Source organism: Schistocerca nitens, chromosome 1 (genome assembly GCF_023898315.1).
Source record: "Schistocerca nitens isolate TAMUIC-IGC-003100 chromosome 1, iqSchNite1.1, whole genome shotgun sequence".
In the NCBI taxonomy this organism is placed as follows: Eukaryota; Metazoa; Arthropoda; class Insecta; order Orthoptera; family Acrididae; genus Schistocerca; species Schistocerca nitens.
This window is the reverse complement of record NC_064614.1, coordinates 596,079,774-596,101,707: the sequence shown is the minus strand read 5'-3', so window position 1 is coordinate 596,101,707 and position 21,934 is coordinate 596,079,774.

Here is a 21,934-nt window from a genome sequence, read left to right as displayed (position 1 = left end):
AAATGAACCAGTAGGACCATCTGGAGAAGGCACAGGAGTTTGGGGTCCAGAGGGACCAGCACTTGCAGAAGACTCAGCAGATTCGCAATGAGAAGAGCCAATGTTTGAACAAGGCACAATATTAGTGTCCGTATCGAAAGGAATATCAGTAACCTCAGGAGCAGTATAGTCTTCATCGGGAAACACGTTAGGGTCTAGAGGAAAAATTCCAAATTTTCTAAAGCCATTGATTGCTGTTACTGGAACGGCTGCACGGAGAAACTGTTCACCCAAGAGTGCACTTATTTGACATTGTGCAATGATTTTTACTGGATTATTGCGAAGAAATTTTTCACAAGCTTGTGTGTGAAATTGTCTAAAAGGAGACATTAATGCCACATCCAAACGTTCGTGCTTATGGCTACAGTGTCGAACCAGGCACACAACGATTGCGTGATTTTCTCTGTTCTTATCAATGAAACCTATGTTCTTAGATAGGTACAGAGACTATCTAAGATTAGTAAAACTGGATCTTGAGCAGTTGGTTTTGCATGTATTAAAAATGTTTAAATCAATCCAAAAAACTTTCACCCTGCACCCACCCGCTGGGGTGGCACGCAAATTCGCTTCCTAACGGAGCCCCGTCATTAAATTAAACCTTCATTCTTCGCCTAGGGAAGATTACGAAAAGGTGAATAAAATTTCCTCCTACAGATATGTACACTACAAAAGTCGACCACTGTCAATTGAAGCAGCGGCTCCGACTTGTCTTCCTTTTTAATACAAACACTTTGCTGTTCTTAGACTGAACTGTGAGAAGATCGGTTTTATTTGCATTGTAAATATGATGAGCAGGAGGAGATCGTTCATCTTGGAGTATTTTAAGGATATCAAAAAATTTGGCTACGTTCATCTTTCAAACGCTTGTGCTCTAGCCATGTAGCTATATTCTAGTTTCCTGAGCGTAATAAAGGTTGACGTCTTCTAAAGCACACCACCTAGTCTTTGACTGCCATTATAGACTGTTGAAACGATGTGTTATTTTTATGTTCTGCCAACTGGAATGCTAACGCCGCAGGCCACGCACTGTAATTCCGTAAAATTGCTTTTCCATTTTAAAAATTTAATTAAGGGCTTCTTGAATTTGTTCTTCACTGAAGACTGCCGTTAAACTGTCCATAATCTTTTTACTGCCAACTGCATCTCTTCCCCCCCCCCTCCCCTCCCCCCCTAGAACCCTTCGTTTTAACGTATGACGTGGAACATTTAATTGTTTGCAGCTGCTGCTGAAAAAGACATGTTACCATTCCTCACTGTTTCAATTGCGTTTTGCATCGTAAAATGGGTCCCATGGTTGTTGCTTTGTTTTCCAGATTATTTCCTTGGCGTATTGGAAGCTCTTGGAAACCATTGCAGAAGAGCAGAAAAACTAATCTTAATTTCGTGTATAAAACTATTTGTAATCTTCTAATTACAGTTGCTATACTATGCATAAATATGCAGTTAACTAGTTCTCATTGGGATAAACAGATTGAATATGAACTGTCGGGAATTGTTTCCCGATCGCACGCCATGCCTGTATCTGTGGTTCACAAGCGAAACAATAGAATCGCAAAAAGAGCTTATTGTTCTACATAACGCAGACAACTTCCATTGTCAACGTCACTGACAACACTAACGGTGTCGATTACAGTTACTTTGGCGACTTCTCCGTAGAAAGCAGCGCTGTTGTAGACATCAAATAAGCAGTGACCGCTTTTCCCAACCTGGCCACTTTACTCTTCTTACGCCTGTGTGTGTGTATGTATGTATGTATGTATGTATGTATCATACATAATACTTACGGAATAGAACATCATACGGAGCTGTGGAGGCTTCTAGCGTTTACCATCTGTTCTAATCATCTAAGACAAATGCAGTGAGCTGCACCCTAGGAAATAATGCAGGACTCACTGTCTACATTCGTAAAACACGTACAGCGCGTAGCATAGAAACTTAGCCAGTAGCTAGTCAGCATACCTCAACATTTCGCCGCTTCCAGCGGTTCCTATCGGTGGACAACAGTTTCCCCGAAACTGTCGTGGCTGCATAGAGAATAAACTCTTATCTCCGAAATTTGGCAGACTCCCTGGACTAAAATGTTCTTCGGGCTGTAACAGCTCTGCTGTCCGAATGATAATGTCGATGACTAACTACCCAGTGATCGTGATCAGTAAAGAGTGTCTTTGTGCATCTCCCATGACGTATGACCTTCCCCTCTCAAGAGTGACGTGACCATACTAATGATTTGCTAAGGTCTGGAAAATACCTTCCTCGTCCGTCGTGTCAGCAATTCTCTGTGATCTGTGGTCGGTGGTTACGTGTCGCGCTGCCTGTTCGTGTTATCCCTGATTCAACAACCGGCTTATCATCTGCCCCAAGTAAACGGTACTAGCAGGCGTCCGATCCTGGCTGAGTTGTGAATTGAAAGAAATTCACATGCGTTAATATTCCATCTAGATACGACGTTAGTTTACCTATATGAAATAACGTTCTGTTGTTTCATTCTGTTAAATCCAGGCAATACAGGGTGGTCCACTGATCGTGACCGAACCAAATATCTCACAAAATAAGCGTCAAACGAAAAAACTACAAAGAGCGAAACTCATCTAGCTTGAAGGGGGAAATCAGATGGCGCTATGATTGGCCCGCTAGATGGCGCTGCCATAGGTCAAACGGATATCAGCTGCGTTTTTTTTAATAGGAAGCCCCATTTTTATTACATATCGTGTAGTACGTAAAGAAATATGAATGTTTTAGTTGGACCACTTTTTTAGCTTTGTGATACATGGCGCTGTAATAGTCACAAACAAAAGACTCACAATTTTAGACGAACAGTTGGTAACAGGTAGGTTTTTCAAATTAAAATACAGAATGTAGGTACATTTGAATATTTTATTCCGGTTGTTCCAATGTGATACATGTACCTTTGTGAAATCATCATTCCTGAGAATGCATGCTGTTACGCATGACTACGTGTCAATACCACATTAATACAATAAATGCTCAAAATTATATCCGTCAACCTCAGTGCTTTTGGCAATACGTGTAACGACATTCCTCTCAACAACGAGTAGTTCGCCTTCCGTAATGTTCGCACATGCATTGACAATGCGCTGACGCATGTTTTCAGGTGTTGTCGGTGGATCACGATAGCAAATATCCTTCAACTTTCCCCACAGAAAGAAATCCGGGGACGTCAGATCCGGTGAACGTGCGGGCCATAGTATGGTGCTTCGACGACCAATCCACCTGTCATGAAATACGATATTCAATACCGGTTCAACCGCACCGAGCTATGTTCCGGACATTCATCATGTTGTAAGTACATCGCCATTCTATCACGCAGTGAAACATCTTGTAGTAACATCGGTAGAACATTACGTAGGATATCAGCATACATTGCACCATTTAGATTGCCATCGATAAAATGGGGGCCAATTATCCTTGCTCCCTTAATGCCGCACCATACATTAACCCGCCAAGGTCGCTGATGTTCCACTTGTCGCAGTCATCGTGGATTTTCCGTTGCCCAATAGTGCATATTATGCCGGATTACGTTACCGCTGTTGGTGAATGACGCTTCGTCGCTAAATAGAAAGCGTGCAAAAAATCTGTCATCGTTTCGTAATTTCTCTTGTGCCCAGTGGCAGAACTGTACACGACGTTCGACGTCGTCGCCATGCAATTCCTGGTGCATAGAAATATGGTACGGGTGCAATCGATGTTGATGTAGAATTCTCAACACTGACGTTTTCGAGATTCCCGATTCTCGCGCAATTTGTCTGCTACTGATGTGCGGATTAGCCGCGACAGCAGCTAAAACACCTACTTGGGCATCATCATTTGTTGCAGTTCGTGGTTGACGTTTCACATGTGGCTGAACCCTTCCTGTTTCCTTAAATAACGTAACTATCCTGCGAACGGTCCGGACACTTCGATGATGTCCAGGATACCGAGCAGCATACATAGTACACGCCCGTTGGGCATTTTGATCACAATAGCCATACATCAACACGATATCGACATTTTCCGCAATTGGTATATGGTCTATTTTAACACGGGTAAGGTATCACGAAGCAAATACCGTCCGCACTGGCGGAATGTTACGTGATACCACTATTGTGACTATTACAGCGGCATCTACCAGAAAGCGAAAAAAGTGGTCCAACTAAAATATTAATATTGCTTTACGTACTCCACGAATATGTAATAAAAATGGGGGTTCCTATTTAAAAAAACGCAGTTGATATCCGTTTAACCTATGGCAGCGCCATCTAGCGGGCCAACCGTAGCGGCATCTGGTTTCACCCTTCAAGCTAGACGAATTTCGCTCTTTGTAGTTTTTTCGTTTGACGCTTATTTCGTGAGATTTTTGGCCCGGTCACTATCAATGGACCACCCAGAAAATACACACTTGCCGGAATGTTTGTGTCGTGTGTATTTGTACAGACGGCAACAGGTCTTCTGCAAGTCTGTCGGAAGATGAAAATGTGGCAGGGAGTAACGCTCCCGAGGCGGCTAAATACTTACGTGCGGTGTGACCAGCGCGTGCAGGTAAGGAGAATTTTCGCCCCGTGCCGCGTGAGTGGGTCAGCGGCTCCCGCCCGCGCTGGGACGGTGCGGAGTGGAGCGCCGCGCCGCACAGACCCGTGTTGTGAGAGGGGAGGAGGCCGGAGCAGGCTGAGGACTGGGAGGTGGCGGCCCGCAAATCGATGCGCGAGTTTTGGCGCGCCGCCCGGCCCGGGTGCCGCCGCCGTTGCTGTCGATAGCGCCGTGTCGCCTCGCGGCCGCGTGAGTGCGTGCCCGCTCGCACGGTGTGCACCGCCGGCCCTAGGGTTGCCTTGCCATCAGCTGTTGTTATTTGGATAGCTCTTAGGTACTCGGCAAAGGATTCAAACCTCCAGGCTGTCCAACGTTCCCTGGCGCACGAAGAGACTACACGGATGAAGGTCACCTCACCTTCTTACAGTATTGCCAATTATTTCAAAGGTTAATAAAATCGCGAAAAAGGTATTAGACATTTCCTATTTTGAGTCTAGAACAGGCGTGGCCAAACCGCTCCGCAAGCGCCCCGGCCGCGCTCTTGCCTAGCGCTCCGACCGCTGTGGCGATTGTGGCTGAGGGCGAGGGGGCAGACACTGAAGGCTGCAGCCGGACGCCGTCTGACGCGTCTTTGGCTCCGGTATTTGAATAAAATCGCTTTTCTGGAGACTAGAAATCTACTCTGTAGGAATGGGTTTCGAAAAAGACGATCGTGTGAAACCCAGCTCGCGCTATTCGTCCACGAGAGTCAGAGGGCCATAGACACGGGTTCCCAGGTGGATGCCGTGTTTCTTGACTTCCGCAAGGCGTTTGATACAGTTCCCTACAGTCGTTTAATGAACAAAGTAAGAGCATATAGACTGTCAGACCAATTGTGTGATTGAATTGAAGAGTTCCTAGATAACAGAACGCAGCATGTCATTCTCAATGGAGAGAAGTAACAGTGATTTCAGGTGTGCCGCAGTGGAGTGTCGTAGGACCGTTGCTATTCACAATATACATAAATGACTTTGTGGATGACATCGGAAGTTCACTGAGGCTTTTTGCGGATGATGCTGTGGTATATCGAGAGGTTGTAACAATGGAAAATTGTACTGAAATGCAGGAGGATCTGCAGCGAATTGACGCATGGTGCAGGGAATGGCAATTGAATCTCAATGTAGACAAGTGTAATGTGCTGCGAATACATAGAAAGAAAGATCCTTTATCATTTATCTACAATATAGCAGGTCAGCAACTGGAAGCAGTTAATTCCATAAATTATCTGGGAGTACACATTAGGAGTAATTTAAAATCGAATGATCATATAAAGTTGATCGTTGGTAAAGCAGATGCCAGACTGAGATTCATTGGAAGAATCCTAAGGAAATGCAGTCCGAAGACAAAGGAAGTAAGTTACAGTACACTTGTTCGCCCACTGCTTGAATATTGTTCACCAGTGTGGGATCCGTACCAGATAGGGTTGATAGAAGATATAGAGAAGATCCAACGGAGAGCAGCGCGCTTTGTTACAGGATCATTTAGTAATCGCGAAAGCGTTACTGAGATGATAGATAACCTCCAGTGGAAGACTCTGCAGGAAAGACACTCCGTAGCTCGGTACGGGCTTCACCGAGGAGTCAAGCAGTATATTGCTCCCTCCTACGTATATCTCGTGAAGAGACCATGAGGATAAAATCAGAGAGATTAGAGCCCACACAGAGGCATACCGACAATCTTTTCTTTCCACGAACAATACGGGACTGGAATAGAAGGGAGAACCGATAGAGGTACTCAAGGTACCCTCCGCCACACAGCGTCAGGTGGCTTGCGGAGTATGGATGTAGATGTAGAATTTGTGAAAATCAAATTAACAAACCAGTACAGTTTCTCATTGCGCAATGGAGCAACAGTCATTGTTGATGGTGGCGCGCACTCTTCCTATTCCGTCCGATACGCATATAACAAGAATGCATTGATTTCAAAATAAAATAGGCTCCTAAAGTTTTTAGCATCTACGCGCCGTAGTAATTTGACACCATTGTCAGTTCTGTGGGACCCGTATCTGACAGAAGCGAGAGCACCGGACTCGCAGTTCGGTAACAATGGCCAGGTCATATGCAATTTTTGCTTGCTCAAATTCATCGCAAATCATTGTTAAATGATCCGCAAATAATCTTAGGGACGCGATTTGCTTATACAGAATGGGATCAGTGGCTGAACGCAGTACATTGCGTCTCTTTGCCGGCCGCGGTGGTCTAGCGGTTCTAGGCGCTCAGTCAGGAACCGCGCGACTGCTACGGTCGCAAGTTCGAATCCTGCCTCGGGCATGGATGTGTGTGATGTCCTTAGGTTAGTTAGGTTTAAGTAGTTCTAAGTTCTAGGGGACTGATGACCTCAGATGTTAAGTCCCATAGTGCTCAGAGCCATTTGAACCATTTTTGCGTCTCTTTACCGTGATCTTCTGACCCCGAACTTCCAGCCAGTTTTCCTGGAAACCAGCAATCATGTACCACTTTATAGCTGTGGGGAGTACACTTGCTTTCAAAATGAAAGATGTAGTCTGTTTTTAAGATATTTAATTATAGGTCAAAAGTAATTCTACTACAGAGAGACTTCCGTAAAATACGGGTACGTTTGCTCAGTTACATGGAGACAAGAGGATAGACTACAGTTTGCTGAGAGGAGCTTTCCTCCTTCCTTACATATTGCTATAAAACTTTTGAAAATATAATTTCTCCGATTCATTTCAGCCACAGACTGATTTCTCTAGTATCGTTGATATGAATTCACAGATCATACACGTTTTATTACATTTTCATAGATAAAATGAAACATTTCCTTAAGAAAAGAGTGCACGCCCGCCCAAAAAAAAAATCACTTTGAAATATTTTTTATATTTAAAAGAGATGACGTTCTTAAATTAATGCTTCGCATTGGAACTGATAAATCGTCTTGTCAGACGTCAAGTAGTTTGGTGACAGAAGTAATTGCGTGGCATTAGATTTACTTTCTAAACCACTCATTCAATGCCGAATGGGAATTGCTTTACTTTTCGTATCGTTTAAAGGCCAAGCAAAAGACTTAATGTGTCACCGCATTACTATGAGGACTGTGAATGCTGAATAAACTGCAAGCGATCATTACTCAATAAAACTGAGTTGAGTGTAAGCCGAGTGGAGACAGTCATTTGTTGCTGACATCACGAATTATTTGAATTCTTTGACTGTATTAATGCAAGGGAAAAATAATTTGGTTACAGATGTGGTGCAGCCTCAGTTAGTTTTATTTATGTCAACAAGTTTGTGACAAGGTCGCCTCACGGTTGGCGTTGCATGTTGCATATCGTAGCGCCATCATTCGAGAAAATACCAGATTTCTACAGTAGTGCTGGGCTCGAACTATTTAAGCTGCGCCACAAGGAAGAATCTGGCAGGTTACACTGAATACCGATCTGATAAGACGATTATTTCTAAACGTAATATGAACAATGAGTGCGAGTTAGTGATGTTCGAAGTGTTTACTGCGAGTGTATAGGGCATGAAATCTATAGTGTCATGTACTTGGATGACTATTAAAGTGTTATTGTCAACTGTTTACCGTCTAATAAACTTAACATAGCTTACGAAAATGCCTGAAGATGGAAAGAGAAAGTGTCACTTTTCGGATGATTAAACAAAAGAGTGGTCTTTTGTCAAGGAAGGAATTACGGATCAGGAAGCGTCGTGTGAGATTTGTAGCTGTTTCATGTCAGTAACTCACGGAGGCGAGGCAGACGTGAGGCATCACATTTGTACGAAGAGTCCGCCTTCGTAGCGTAGCGGTAGCGTTACCGCCTACCACGCGGACCTGAGTTCGATTCCCGGCAGGGGACTGGGTGTTGTATGCCCTTCATCATCATTGACTCGCAAGTCGCCGAAGTGACATCAACCAAAAAGGACTTGCAATACGGCGGACGAACTACTCCGAATGGAGCCTCCCGGCCAACAATGCCATACAATCGTTTCTTTTCATTTTTTTTTCGAAGAATCATACAAATAGATATCCGGTACCATCAGCATCAAAGCCTATTTCTGCATTAATGATTTGCGGAGATACCCAGGAAGAACTGCTCGTTGCTGCTGCAGAACTAACAACAACTTGTAAAGTTGTCGACCATCTGTGTCCTTTAGTTGTCTTGGCTGTACCGTAAAACTGAATGCCGCAATGTGTGCTGTCTCCAAAGTCGCCGCAAAGCAGTCTACAGCCAGGACCAAAGCTACAGCGATTGCTAAAAATATTCTCGCATTACACCCCGTGTCCGAGTGCATGCAACGATTGCAAGAAGTTTCATTTTACGGCATTGACGCAGACACATCGAACAACGAGGCTGAAAAGAAGGTCCATTTAATTGTACAATACTTTACTCAGACCGACGGAATCCAACAGAAGCTGTTGAAGTTCGATTCCCGCACACAACGCCACTGTGGAAAGAGTATTTTCGCTGATGTCGGTCCAGTGGGCAGATGATAGAAATAGACTGCTACCGGGGACTGTGGAATCAATCTTACGGTGCCAGGTTAACTACAAGCTGACTTGCATGGAGTTTTATAAATACGTAAAAGGGAAAAAAACGACTTGCTTGAAAAGGTGAAACCTTCCGAAAAATATGGCGTATCAACCGCTTCTGCGGCAACAAGTTCCATGTAATTGTATTCTAAATAAAAGGTGATTGTATTAAATAAATTTTTTACTTCATTTCTACACCCCCATCTCAGTGTGTCCCGACGAAATCCCAGCTAGATATAGCAACCCTAACCGTAACTAATATTGTGAGTGTGAATGTCAAAAATAAATGGAAGTCTGAAAATGATGATTACAAATTGACAAGGTAGTATACATTACGCCTGATATGTCAACCAAATTTTTGAGGAATGGAAAATGAGAAACCTGCCTCGAAAGCGGAAAGAGTTTCGCTATTGATTTAAACATAGACGAAACCTTGTACATCAACAAACAACGAACTAGCCGAAACAGGAGTTGAAGCATTCCGCGAATTAAAAAGTAATATTCTATCTATTGATCTCACTGAAAATTCTTAGAATTTGTGGTTTCATACGTCCGTACCGGAACTGAAACTGAGGATCACAAGGAGAAGGCTGAAAAACTAAATTCTATTTTGCGAAATTCTTTCACGCGGTTCCTACTTCCAGTCGTCAGATACGAAAGTGACAGATATCGGATAAGTGACGGCTGGATAGAAATCTACGAAAATCTCTTAAAAGGGAAAAATCAACTTGATATGATGAGATACCAATATGATTATACGTAGAGTAACGACAGGACTTAAACTCCTTTTCTAGCAGCAGCTCCCGTCGCTAAGAAGCGAGGCTTTCCAAGTGATCCCAAAAATTTTCAACGGTTTCGTTTTCAAGAAAGATCGACAGACAGATACAGTTTTGGAACACGTTTTATGACCTTTCTGGAAAGAGAAAATCTCATCTTTACTAAGGAATGATGAAATGCGTTTGAAGCTGAGATCTCAGATACTGCGATAGTGAAAATCATGGTCGATCAGTTTAATTGAAAAGGAATGGACATCTCTAAAAAGGGCAATCACAGAAGTTGCGCAGGCAAACATAGGTACAGGAAAGGTTAGTCCAAAGAAACATTGGGTAACAGAATAATTAATTCAGTTGATCGAGGAAAGAAGATAATAGAAATTATGTTCAGGAAAATTCAAATTCAGGAATACAGAAATGTTAATCCCATAGCAATGAAATACATAGGAAGTGCAGCGAAGCCAAGACGAAAAAGTAATGGTCGTGGGAAGAAAAGTTAAAACAACCGTCGGTGAAATCAAACGCAACGGGGATGGGTATTCCACTATTAAGCGGCGGAGGAGAAAGCAGGTAAGTGGTAAGAGTACGGTGATGTCTTTGACGAGGGGAGGAACTATCTGCTGACGTGATAGAAGAAACGGGAGTCGATACGGTAGTCATGGGGATCCAGTATTAGAATTTAACAGATCGGAAGCCGTGCAGTCAGATACAGAAGGGATAGGTAACATTCCTTCGGAATGCCGTCTATCACTGTAGGAAATGGCAACTAAGTGACTATTCAAGTTGGTGTGCAGAATCTAAGTCTATGAGCGTGTATAATCTACGAAAGTCAACAGACTTACGGAAAAATACCATTACACAATCCTGAAGATAGCATGCGAGAACGTAACGGCTCATGCATTCAAGTTGCTGACAAGAATAACGTTCAGAAGAATAGAAAAGAAAACTGAGGATGGTTTGAATTACGCTCAGTTTGGGCTTCGGTAAGGTAAGGATAGAAGAGAGGCAATTCTGACGTTGCGTTTTATAATTGCAGCAACACTTAATAAAAATACTTTCGTAGGACGTGTCAACCTCAGAAAAGCGCGTGTAATGTAAAATGGTGCAAGATGTACGAAATTCAGAGAAAAAAGGGGGGTAAGGTATAGCGAAAGATGGGTGATACAATAAGTAGCAGAACCAAGAAGGAATGTTAATACCTTAAGATCAAGAATCACGTGTTCGGATTAAAAAGAGCGTAAGACAGCGATGCAGTCTTTTGCACCTACTGTTCAGTCTAAACATCGAATAAGGAATGACGGAAATAAAAGAAAGGTTCAAGAGTAGGATTAACGATCAGGGTGAAAGGAAATCAATGTGAGATTCGCTGATTACATTGATATCCTCAGTGAAAGTGAAGAATTACAAGAGATGTTGAATGAAATGAAGTCTAACGAGCAGGAATATGGATTGAGAATAACCGAACAAAGACAAAAATAACGAGGAGTAGGAGGAATGAGATTAGCCACAAATTTAAAATCAAAATTAGTGACAACGAAGTGGACGGAGTTGAGGAATTCTGCTACCTTGGAAGAAAAATAACACATGACGGAGGAAGCAAGGATGGCTTAAAGAACTAAGGGCATTCCTGGCCAAAAAGGTCTACTAATATCTCACACTGACCTTAATCTGAAGAAGAAATTTGTGAGCGAAGCATTGTACGGTAGTTAACCTTGGACTGAGTAGACCGTAAAAAAGGGAAATTGAATGGTTTGTGGTGCTATAGAAGGATGATGAAAATTAGGTGAAATATTAAGCTAAGGAATGAGCAGATTATCCATAGAATCAACATAGAAAGGAACATAAGGATAACACGATAAGAAGAAGGGACAACATAATAGAGCACGTGTTCAGATATCAGGGAATGTCTTCTATGGTACTAGATGGAGTTGTTGAATGTACGATCTGTAGGGGAAGACAGAGACTGAAATACAAGAGACGTTATGCTTCACGCTTTGGTTTACTGTTAAAATTCCCAGAGTCTATCAGTATATTGCTTCTTTCTAAGTGTTGTTGTTATTGTGGTCTTCACCCCGAAAACTGATTTTGATGCAAATCTCCACGCTAATCTACCCTGTGCAACCTCTTCATCTCCGAGTAACTACTGCAACACACACCAATCATAACCTGTTCACTATGCTCGTCCTTTGGTCTTTTCTGCTATTTTTACCCCCTCCCCACACACAAATATTAAATTGACAGACCCTTGATGTTTCAGCCTGTGTCGTATCAAACGATCCCTTTTTTTAGTCAAGTTATGCCACAAATTTATTTTCTTCCCAATTGTATTCATTATCTCCTCATTAGTTACACGATCTACCCATGTAATCTTCAGTCTTGTTCTGCAGTACCTCTATTCAAAAGCCGATGTTCTCAACTTGTCTGAACTGCTTATTGCCCTCATTTCACTTCCGTACAAGGCTACACTCCAGACAAATGTCTCCAGAAGAGGTTTCCTAACACTTATGCTGATATTAAGTATTAAAAATTTTCCTTTTCAGAAACGCTTGACATTGCCATTCTGCATTTTATATCCTATCTGCTGCTGCCATCATACTTTACTTCTCAAACAGCAGAACTCATCTATTACTTTTAGTGCGTCATTTCCTAATCTGATTCTCCCAGCTTCGCTTGATTTACTTATTTCCACGTTTATCGCCCGAAAAGAGCACGAAAGCAAAATGGAAGGTGTAATAGCTCACACGGTGGCTTAACAGTAATGGCTCTTCCAGCACTTTATTCGCAACTGGAACAGGAAACGGGAGAAGTGTCAGTGTTACACATGCTAAATTGGCTTGCTCATCATAGATTTAAATATTCACACACGAGCTGGAGACAAATAGTCACGCACTATGACGTCTCTGTTGGAATATATAGCTATGCTTTACGGAGTTCCTCCCTAACTGGTGAAGGTCCACGGATGTGTGTTCACAGATCGAGAATGGCGATTACGGTTCTATTGGATTCTCATCTTGGAAATTTGAAACCAAAGAAGATACTTTGAGGTTTTGATGAAGTTCTTCCATTCACTAGCTGTAGGCATTCAATGCCATGAGACGACTTGCATTGTCCTGGTGAAACAGACTTTCCTCCACGAGAAGGCATTCGTCATCCATGGATGAAGTTAATCCCTGAAGAAGTGTCCTAATCAAATTATCCAAGAACGGAATCCACGTTGATTAATAACTTTGTCATGAAATCGTCCCCTGCGGTGTTTCGTTCCATCCTTCAATGGTTGCAGTATGCTTCTCCTTCTAGATTTCTTGCTGTGCACACTAACATGCAACAGTCCACTTTCGGTAATGTCAGCAATTTCAAGTCTCCCCTTGGACGAACTATCAGTAGCGTGTGTGTTGGCAGATTGTCAATCTTCTTCGGAGCACAGTACACAACAGTGTTCGCTGTACTAACGTACGCACAAGTCTAGCCGCTCCTTGTTTATTTTAGCTATGACAGTATGTCACAGCAAGGCTGCTGAAACATAAGTAACTAGAGGAAAGATGGATACCACCTGCAGGAAAGTTAGAGAGACATTTTGGAGAAAAGATAAGCACGTGTGTGAATATCAAGAGCTCAAATGGCAAACCGTCACTAAATAAAGAAGGAAAAGCTGTAAGATGGAAGGTATGTATAGAGGATCTGTATGATGGCAACAAACTTGCGTTAAATGCTAAAGAAAGAGACAAGGATGTCGGTGAAGATGAGATGGGAAGTATTTTAGTGCGAGAAGAGCGCTGAAAGACTAAGTCGAAAAAATTTCGACGGCACTGTTGAAATCATTGTGGGAGCCAGCCACGACAGTTATTCCATCTGGTGTACAAATTTTATGAGACAGGCGAAAAGCCCCCCGACTTGAGGAAGAATATAATAATTTAATTACAAAGAAGACAGTTGCTCACAGGTGTGAATACTACCGAACCGTCGGCTTAGATCATGATTGGTATACAGACATGAATCATTTACAGAGGAAAGGAAATTGGTAGAAGTCTACATTGGAGAAGATGTTTGGGTTCTGCAGAAACGTAGAAACATGCGAGGCAATATTGATCCTACGACGTCTTTTAGAAGATACACTGAAAAAGGGAAACATCCGTTCATAGCGTTTGTAGAATAAGACGAAACTTTTCACAGTGGTGTCTGGCTAACATACAGTGAAATTCTGAATGTAGAAGGAATTAAATAAAGGGACCGAGCCGCCGTTGTGGCCGAGCGGTTCTAGGTGCTTTAGTCCGGAATCGCGCTGCTGGTCTCAGGTTCGAATCCTGCCCCGGGGATAGATGAGTGTGCTGTCCTTAGGTTAGTCAGGTTTAAGTAGTTTCAAGTCTAGGGGACTGATGACCTCTGATGTTAAGTCCCATAGTGCTCAGAGCCATTTGAACCATTTGAAAGGGACCTAGAGATTATTTACACGTGTACAGAACAGACAGCAGTTACGATAGTCTAAAGACATGAAAAGAAAGCAGTAATTGAGAAGGGAGTGAGACAACGTTATAGCCTACACCCAAGGATATTGTATCTGTTCATTGAGCAAGCAATCAAGAAAACCAAGGGGAATGAGAATTAAAATTCATCGAGAGGGAATAAAAACGTTGAGGGTTGCTAATGACATTGTGCTAATAATTATGTGAGAAACGGCAAAGGAGTTTGGAAGATAAGGTGATCGCAATGGATAGTGTTCTGAAAAGAGGTTATAAGACGAACGTCAACGAAAGGAAAACAAGTTGATAGAATTGGACGATTCTGAGAGAATTAGATTACGAAACGAGACGCTGAAAGTAGAGTAGTTTTCCTATATGGGCAGTAAACAACTGATGATGCTCGAGGTTGAAAGAATTTAAAAGACAAACAGGCAACAGCAACAAAACCATTTTTAAGAAAGAGGCATTTGTTAGCATCTAATACCAATTTGATCAAGTCTTATTTATGAAGGTATTGGGGTGGAGTGTACTATGTACAAAAGTGAAATGTGGACGATAAGCAGTTCAGATAAGAAGAGAATAGAATCGTTTGAATTGTGTTGCTTCAGGAGGATACTGAAGATCGGATGGATAGTTGATGTAACTAATGTCGTACTGAATGGAATAGAACAGAAAAGAAATCCATGTTTCAATTAGACTAAAAGAAAGGACCGGTCGATAGTACACATTCTAAGACATCAAGGCGTCACCAATTTATTGCTGGAGGAAAGCGTGAAGGAAGGGAAGTGGTAAAAAATGTAGAGTGTCACCAAGAGATGAGTGTAGAATGCAGGTTCTGAAGAATCTGTTTTACAGTAGTTACTCGGAGATGAAGAGACAGGATATAGTAGTATGGAGAGCTGCCTCAAACCATTCTCAAGACTGAAGTCAAGAACGACGAAGACGATGATTACTACTACTACTACTACTACTACTTCTTCTTTCCTTCGGTCTTCCTGAACCGTCTTAGTCCACGTCCACCTGAAACAGCAATGGCACGATCACGCCATAGTTGTCACAACGGTTGCTTGCGATGGTGGCATTAATTTTCATACTCCATAATTTACAAATGCCGACATCAGTTCACTCGCAGTATTATATATGTTGAGGTGTTGGATGTTCTCTTAATTCCAGCTTGGGTATAAACGACACTTTCTCACATGGAAATGGATGGTTCACCGTTGCCATAGTAAGAGGTGGTAGCGGAGTTCCTAGTGTACCTGGACTTGAAAGTTTTAATGATAGAGATGTAACTGCCTATCGTACCTATCATATGTTTGAAATTGGTAGTAAAGATTTTGGTAAATCAGCTTATGACTCAACCTCTCCACTTGTCTTGTATACTTGTAGCAAAAGAAAAATTAATCAAAATGAGTCTGTATTTATTTGGGTTAAAGGTAAAGGTGTATGTGAATATGTAAAATTTGTAGCTGATTGTACTTTATATTTCCATAAATTCACAATAAATATCATATTTATTGTTCCGTATTCCGTACATTTCGTGGCATTAATTTTTTTTGTATTTAAATCATAATTGTTTATGTCTCGCCTTTCTCATAAAACTTGTTTCAGAAACACTTTATTTCCGTATTTCCTTGGCTTAAGTGGAGTTTTACTAACTTTGGCACGAAAAAGCATGTTCTTTGAGAAGTTTTTACTCGGGATGTGTTATATAAATGAATGTCAAATTTGACCACTCTGTTTATTGATATTTCCTCAACAAACTGGAATTTTTTCGACCGGAAATGTCGAAGAGCAAAGGCGGAAGTGCCGTCGGAACGAAACAAAATTTCGATGTAGACCTCCACGCGCGGTATGTCACAGGTCAGCCAGATCGTCTGAAATCAAAATTGAGTTGACGTTAGCGAAGTATATAAGATTCTTTAGGAGTTGTACGTCGCTTAAGTTATATGGACCATAGGAAACAAAATGGTGGCTATTTGAAAAAAAATAAGGTTTTTCTTCATCCATTTTTCTACTTTGTCGGAATAAAAGTGGTACAACTCCTACCTTCTTCGGAAACAAACAATCATGACAATCGGTTCAGTAGATTTGAAGTTACCATACCGCGCGATGAAAAAAAAAAGTCATTTCGAGAAAAACGCGTGTGAAGTTTTGACTACATATAAATACAATATTATGCGACTTTCGTTCAATCTGCTATTCCGGGTCCATAAACTACGCCTTCCTCTTCCTCATAGAGGGTGTTCTGCTCGATCAGGGCGATCCTGCGCTGCTCTAGAGCCGCTCGTACGGCCGGTGACAAGCTGTTTTCAGCCGCTTGATTCCGGTGGTCGTCCGAATGCTTGGCGAACTGCGTCAAGCAGAGTCCCAGGGTGACGTTCATCGTTGTCATGGTCGTCAGAATTGCTGAATACCCTTCGTTGAAGCTGCTCACTGCCAGGAAAGTCGCAATCTCCACAGTCTTCGCACCAGAATGCAAATGCTTGGAAGATAACTTCCAAACACACGCGTTCAAAGTTTCATTTGAATTTTGTGTTTCCTCACAAGGTGCGTGAAAAAGGCCGATTTCAGACAGGTACCTTTTTTGTTGAAAAGCGAATAACAAACGTTCCGTATTCGGACAAACCGTTTCAGGAGTGGATTGTAAACACTTTTATGGATTCAAAAATGCAGTTTTAAAAAAATCGATTTTTTAACCAAAAGATAGTAAACCTCCCCTTAAACTTTTATCACAAGCTGGGACATGGTCGCGAATCGAACAGTGATCCAGAAAGTGTAGAACAAATGTATTTATTTCCGTCTGTGATGACAAAATTTGTGATCGTAGACGGAAATGAAGAAATCGGATGCTTTTAGTTGTAATCCCATCTCAGCAGTTGTTGTGGAAACACATTTTATTTCCTTAAGCGCCATCTTAGTGTCTTCCATAATAATTGGAAATCCGTAGTCCTCACTGAGTAATTCTTTTCCATTCTCCTTATTCACAGCATCTGAACGACTTTTCACCTCGTATAATTCTGTAAGCACCTTTTCCATTCATTCATTATTCCTTGCTTTCCTGCAATTTCATTACCATTCTCATGATTTATCAGCATGTAGTGTTCTCTTTCCACTTTATTTCCTTCCCGCTATATCAAAGCATACACCCCCCCCCCTCCTGTTCTGTCTAGTTCTAGTTCCATAATTTATTCACATTTCTTGTAGCCGTTTTTCTCTACTTTTCGTACTTGATTATTTAAGTCATACGTCTTTTGCTACCTTGAATTTTTTACTTTTTCTCCTTTCTTCCACCCTGTTCAACACTGTTTTTCCCCCTTGCCCATGGTTTCTTAAAGTTAAAAAAATATCAAGACCATCGCAACTTCCGATGCTTTCTGTATACAGTTTCTCAGACTAATTCAGACTGCTGTCTGATTTATTTGTGTTGTTTTATCTCGTAATGTGATTGTGTTCTGAGTGTTGTGACTGTGGAAAATGAGTCAGAACGGGGCCCACCGTTGACACTTGCACCGTCATCAGCGATTACTTCTGCACAGTCGGCAGCCAAAACATTGCGACCGAGCGAGGTGGCGCAGTGGCTAGCACACTGGACTCGCATTCGGGAGGACGACGGTTCAATCCTGCGTCCGGCCATCCTGAAAAAAAATGGTTCAAATGGCTCGGAGCACTATGGGACTTAACATCTACGGTCATCAGTCCCCTAGAACTTAGAACTACTTAAACCTAACTAACCTAAGGACATCACACACATCCATGCCCGCGGCAGGATTCGAACCTGCGACCGTAGCAGTTGCGCGGTTCCGGACTGAGCGCCCAGAACCGCTAGACCACCGCGGCCGGCGGCCATCCTGATTTAGGTTTTCCGTGATTTCCCTAAATCGCTCGAGGCAAATGCCGGGATGGTTCCTTTGAAAGGGCACGGCCGACTTCCTTCCCCGTCCTTCCCTAAACCGATGAGGCCGATGACCTCACAGTTTGGTCTCTTCCCCTAAAACAACCCAACCAACCCAAAACATTGCGACACAACTGCACGTTAATGAATTCAACTGTCCTGTAGCAGCACAGCGAAAGCAGTCGACGTGCTGATCAATCTGTGCACACGGCAATCTAATTTGAGTAACCTCCCGCTGGCAGCTGCGGGAGTACAGGCGAGGCTACGAGCTAATGAAGTTGACGCAGCGAGGCGGGGCGGGACGGAGACGCGCTATCTGCTTCCTCTCGCTCATCCGACTGCAAACTCCGGCCTCCTGCCGCCGGAAAACGCCGTGAGGTCGCGCGCCAGCCGCCGGCTGCCGCCTCCGCCTCAGAGCAATGACGTTTCATCTGCCTCCGTGCTAAATCCTGAGCAGCCCAGTGGCGTATCCGTGCTCGTCTCTCAAGTGCGAGAGTTAACTCAAGGGTTCATTGCTTTCGTTCTTCAGGGAAGGTTGAACTTATTTATACTGTATAGATGAAGTTGGCGTGTAAGTTCGTAGCGTTATTGTTTTGCATGTTGGTATTCCGACAGCTATAGGTTATTTATCGACTACCATTTTTATGTGTAGTTTTCTATTGCTGTTGGAGTTCACATACTGTCATTTAGTCATTTGCGGGGTAGTGAGTGGAGCTGTGGACGCTAGAAAATGCAGTGCCAAGTGGAGAAATCAAAACATTTGCGACATACTCTTCTGTTAGAGTTCAGTAGAAAGGGATAGCAGTGAAAGCAACCAGGAACATTTGCGCCGTGTTTATAGATAAGGCCATTAGACACAGGACGGCAAGAAAAAGGTTTTCTCGAATTATAAGGAGGATTATTTTGACATTAGCGACTCTTCACGTTGGGGAAGAAGTTCGGGGTTTGATGAATATCGTGTAAACGCATTAATCCACAATGATCCACGTCAGTGTACTCGAGAACTGGCAAATGTTGTGAACTGTGATCATTCCACCATAGTGCGACATTTGAATGCTGTTGTGAGGGGGAGGGGGGAAATTCAAAAATGAGATGTGTGTTACGGCATGCGGCGGGTGACCATATGTGTATCTCTGCTTGCTCGTCGTGAATTGGTTCGTGAACAACACCGACCATTCCTACCCTCTATCGTCACTGGTAACGAGAAATCGTGTCTTTGTGCTAACCTAAGGAAAAAGAAGGCATGGGTGAGCCCAAGCAAAGCAGAAACTCCCCGAACAAAGACGTGCGCTCATCCACGAAAGATAATGTTATGCACCCGGTGGAACAGCGACGGTGTGGTGTGCTACGAATCGCTTCCCCGGGGTAACCATCACAGCTGACGTTTATTGTCAACGACTGAGACTTCTTGCAGACGCAATCGAAGAATAGCAATTACGAAGACAGCATGAAATGGTTGCTACTCCACGATAACGCCAGCCCGCATTCTGCTAGACTGACAAAAGACGCTGTACAGGAGTTGGGTCATGAAGTGATTCCTCACCAGACTTATTCGCTTGCTCTTGCGCCCTCAGATTTTCACCTTTTGCGCTGTCTATCGAACTTCCTTTCCGAATGAAAATACACACTGAAGATGGCTCGGCAAGTTCTCCGCCTCAAAACTATGTGATTTTTATAGCCGCTGAATCGAAAAGTTGCCCTAGCGTTGGCAGACTGTTGTAAATAATAAAGGAAAATATATTATCGATCACTGAAGTTTCTGTTATGTATACCTGTTGTGTTTATTAAACTTATGGAAGGACACTACGAACTTAAGTAACAAGCCAATACTTTCAACTAAGATTCTGGAAGTATGCATGCTCACCCCTTCAACTCTTGGCGGAATTCCACTTCGTGTCCTGCAGCAATTGAGCCTCCGAAGTGCAGCGCCGTATTAATATCCCAGGGAAAGTAGTACAAGTCCCAACTTTAAATTCTAGAATAACTTAACGTTCTAATTCAAGACTTCCGCAAATGGGAACAGTTGTGGCTGGGTTCATGTTGTGGCAATCGTGGCTGGCGTACGTGTGACGTACCGGCGTGCCTACTAAGAGTAGAAGTTTACTATAGCTCGATGGATTGACTTCTGAGATATGCTCACTTCATCTGTTTATTAATTCACGGTTTGCCAAACATGGGAAATATCACTGCATTGCCTGTTTTTCTTTGATACAGTTTGAATGAATCCATCCCTGACGATTTTCTTGCTAGTGCGGCGCGCGGAAATTCCTGAAAAGCACACAAAAGTAGCAATAACTTGCCTCCCTATCCTTGAAATTCTTTGTTATCGTAGCTTTTAACGAACACATTACCTGCAGAATGCAATGAAAGGGGAAAAGCGAACCAACTGATGTGGAGCGACTTAGAGAAAGACCATTTCCTTTTTACATGGAAACTATTCTTTGAACAAGGATATCCTGAATTCTTACCGCAAATAAACAGCTTCAGCATCCTTCACAGAACGTACTATTAAACACGAGCAGATTCTGTGTGTCTCCATCGCACCAATATTTCGATCGTCTTGGTCGAGCGGTTCTAGGCGCTACAGTCTGGAACCGCGCGACCGCTACGGTCGCAGGTTCGAATCCTGCCTCGGGCATGGGTGTGTGTGATGTCCTTAGGTTAGTTAGGTTTAAGTAGTTCTAAGTTCTAGGGGACTGATCACCCCAGCAGTTAAGTCCCACAGTGCTCAGAGCCATTTGAACCATTTTCCTATCGTCTGTGATCCGAAGAGGAAATTAATCAATCATCGTTAAAGTGGAAAAATTGGAAATTTGTGTTAAGGTCTTATGGAACCAAACTGCTGAGGACATCAGTCCCTAAGCCGCGCGGACCGTGAAAGTGGGAACGTATACCGTTATGAGCTTACAACATTAGATATGGATATCTTGTTTCGTAACCAACAGTTCAGTGGAGATTTGTCTATCGATGACATTTCCAGAGAGTAGAAGAGGATTGTGTCATCCTTATGAAATAAAAATTTAAATTATTTCTGGGAACCGAAGAATGCGTCGTCTAATGTGTGTTCACGTGCATACATGGTGGCGTCAAATTTATCCCACTGGGATTCTGGGGGCTAGGTGTGTGCAGATACAGCACAAAATCCGCCGATGCTTAATGAAGAACTACGGCGTAATTACTGTGCGCGCCGTGCGTGCTTCGCATAGTGAGAACGAGCGCGTGATTACAATTACCGCCTGCCCAGCAGTGACAAACGTGTTATTATTTCATGCTGCTCATGTTCACTGTAGCTGGAACATTTACAGCTGTAGATTTCTCTTGTTACTGCGTACAGTGAAAGTAAATAATGCTCCCCTTGCTCTGCATTCCACGTGTGAGCGGTGAGCACTTATAGCTGATTGCTTTCATTTGAGCGAAATCCTCTGAACAGGCACAGATAGCCAAGACTAACCACGTTACGTTCTTCAGGTTTTTTCAGCAAAAACAGTGTAAAAACATGTTTCTTGCTCAATGATTCCTACATAGATGTAGTAGGGAGTTCCGTTATTTCCGACATGGAAACATTGACGGTCAAAAGTATGATGTGTCACATAGATGTTACTTCTAATTATTATGATTTTTTGCGTTTCGGATGCATATACGTTACAGGTTAGGTGAAGTATTGATAAAACTGGGAACAAACTGATAAAAAATTCTGCTGCCTATAGGGTTTCTAACAA